Source organism: Condylura cristata, unplaced genomic scaffold, assembly GCF_000260355.1.
Source record: "Condylura cristata isolate star-nosed mole 26May11 unplaced genomic scaffold, ConCri1.0 scaffold00014, whole genome shotgun sequence".
Taxonomy (NCBI): domain Eukaryota; kingdom Metazoa; phylum Chordata; class Mammalia; order Eulipotyphla; family Talpidae; genus Condylura; species Condylura cristata.
In genome coordinates, this window is record NW_004567115.1 from 47,206,531 (window position 1) to 47,209,307 (window position 2,777).

Genomic DNA, 2,777 nt, shown 5'->3' on the forward strand with positions numbered 1-2,777 from the left:
ATAAGTGCACTGACCTCATGCTGCTACTAACAACTGAAAATAATACAAAATATATTTCCCAAAACGTTCCTTATAAAAGCATGCAGTGAACCAATTATAAGTATTTACTTACACTTTCTACTTGAGCCAAAATATATGTTAAAACTTAGAAAAATTAAGATTATTAAATTTCTATATTAACAGTAAAACTTTACCAAAGTACTTTTTCAGAGAAGCTTTTCTAATTCTCCTTAAATAATGTCAAGTAAATTAATAGCTTGAAATAAAAATAAGTCAGGAAAACAATGAATATAAAAAATAACAGTTTTCCATACTAGTTTGAAAAGTTCATTGGGACGTGAGGAATGTTTCTATTAAATGTGTCATCCCATCTACTCTCAGTCTAGAATGATTAGCTATTAAACAAAAAAATTTGCAGAATGCCTTTCTTTGAGAATCCACATTCAGATCCTGAGTGTTGGAGGATTCTGAATTAGAAAGGACTTACATATATGCCAACTTCATTTGAACCATCCAATGAAGATACTTGTATGGAATTACTGTTTGGCAAGTTGTGGTACATAGACTTGAAATATGATAATCTGATGTAGATTTCTGCAACTAAGCAAAAAAAAAAAAAATTAAAGATTTATTTATTCATACAGAACTGGGTACAGGCCAGAGATGCGGAGGGTGAGAGGATTTACCAGAGACAGAGTGGGGAGCAGAACAGGCAGATCAACGAAATACACTGCTGAGGGGAGCAGTGGGTGGGTCAGGAGAGGTCTACCGCGCCATGTGGTCACCTCCGGGGAAGGCGGGAATCGAACTCAAGCAGAAGTGGCTTTAGCTTCTCAGTGCTGTGCTTTAACCCGCTGCGCCACCAGGGAGGGCCGACTATCGGGTTTTTGAGCAGTTATTTTCCACAGATTGTGAAGTGTGAGAAGTAAAGAGATCTGAATATCTGCTATTTAGTTTTTCAGATTCTGAATCACAGCCTTTCTACATTTGGAATGAAAAAGTAGCACAGCTGAACCCAATAATGAGTTAACTTCTCCGGGTTTCTTTTCTCCTCTTGGTTCAGCACATCTTCACTGCTGTGGTAGCTCCCTACACTTTTTGTAGAGTTTATTGTAAATAAATTTAGATAGTGTGCAATCTATGTCCATGAAAAACATCTGAGTGAAGAGAAAAAGCGTGGATTTGGGGTCAGGAAGGTAGTCAGTGGGACTGAGCCATCTTGCTTACATTTCAGGGGTGGTTGGAATCTGGTTTCCAGAACTGAAGTAGAAGCTTTGTTAATGATTTTGACCTCTGTGTAAATCAATAGTGGCTCAGTTAGAGACATTAACTTTCTTGAGTAAACCAGCCCTTGAGGAGTTAAAAATCAGTCAGCTCTGGGAATCTCAGTATATCCCAGTCACCTGGCCCTGAGTATACAGCTGACAACCTTAACCCTTCCTTTTCTGTTATTCTGAAGCCTAGAATTATCTGTCTTAGTCACTTTATTCCCTGACTTCTGAGGCTTTGATCTGACAACACTCTCTGAAATTTAAGATAATTGAAGTTAATGCATAATGACAGTAGTAGAAAATGTTTATTGCTAAATCATACAGCTTTAAAAGAAATAAATGGTACTCTTCTGTTCCTCCAAGAAAGTGTTTTAGTCACTATTATTTCAATTCTACTGCAATTAATTTGCACAATAGTCATATGCACATACACATACATGTTAGCCCACATACATGTACATATTATAGCACACATATGAGCTAGGCAAGATTTTATGTATATATTCTGTGTATCAGGTACTCTACAGTCATTCTCTTGCCTCTCTAACACTCTGTGAAGCAGATCTCATTCCAACTGTTATTTCCATGATAAGAAATAGGCTGAGTAGAGCAGTAAATCTCTTCAGAGTAGTTCTATTTTGATTTTCCTAAATCTAGCTCTTCTTATGGCCTGAATTCACCAAACAGCACCCTTCTTACACTAATAGCACTTATTTACACTATTACAGTGTAAATGTTAAAAGAAAAAAACAAAGCCAGAAATCGCTGGTCTTCCTCTGTAAGTGAAATACTATCAGTTTCATATTTTCCGATTTATGTCTCTACCTGGCTACTTTAATGATGATCTTAACTCCTCTAGGTGAGACAGACAATATCGGCGATAAATTACCTGATATTAAATTGACAGTGTATTGCCTGTTCAATTGTTACCTAGGATTTTGTTTAAAATATGAATACTTGAATTCTATGTCCTGTTCTGGAGATAATGATTCAAATCTGTGATAGGATCAAGATGTTTGAAATTACAACAAACTCTCTCATGTGATGTTGATACAAATGATTCTGGTGCTAATCTTTTGGGAACATTGTCAAAAGGAGAGATTTGAGTTGAAACCTCAACAACATGTGTTTTAGCAACTTGTATTGTTTGGATTCATATTCATATATGTATAAATATACTATTGTAGACCAAGTTATCTCTTACCACACTGGATTAAAACTAAGATAATGGCAAATTGCATATATTGGACAATTTAACTTAATTTTGGTATTTATACCTGCCGTGTGTCTGCAGGGGTCATTTAATTAAAGTGGAAAATGTGATATTTGGCTAATATATTTTTGAACTTGCTATCTAATTACCAACTATAAGTGCACTGACCTCATGCTGCTACTAACAACTGAAAATAATACAAAATATATTTCCCAAAACGTTCCTTATAAAAGCATGCAGTGAACCAATTATAAGTATTTACTTACACTTTCTACTTGAGCCAAAATATATGT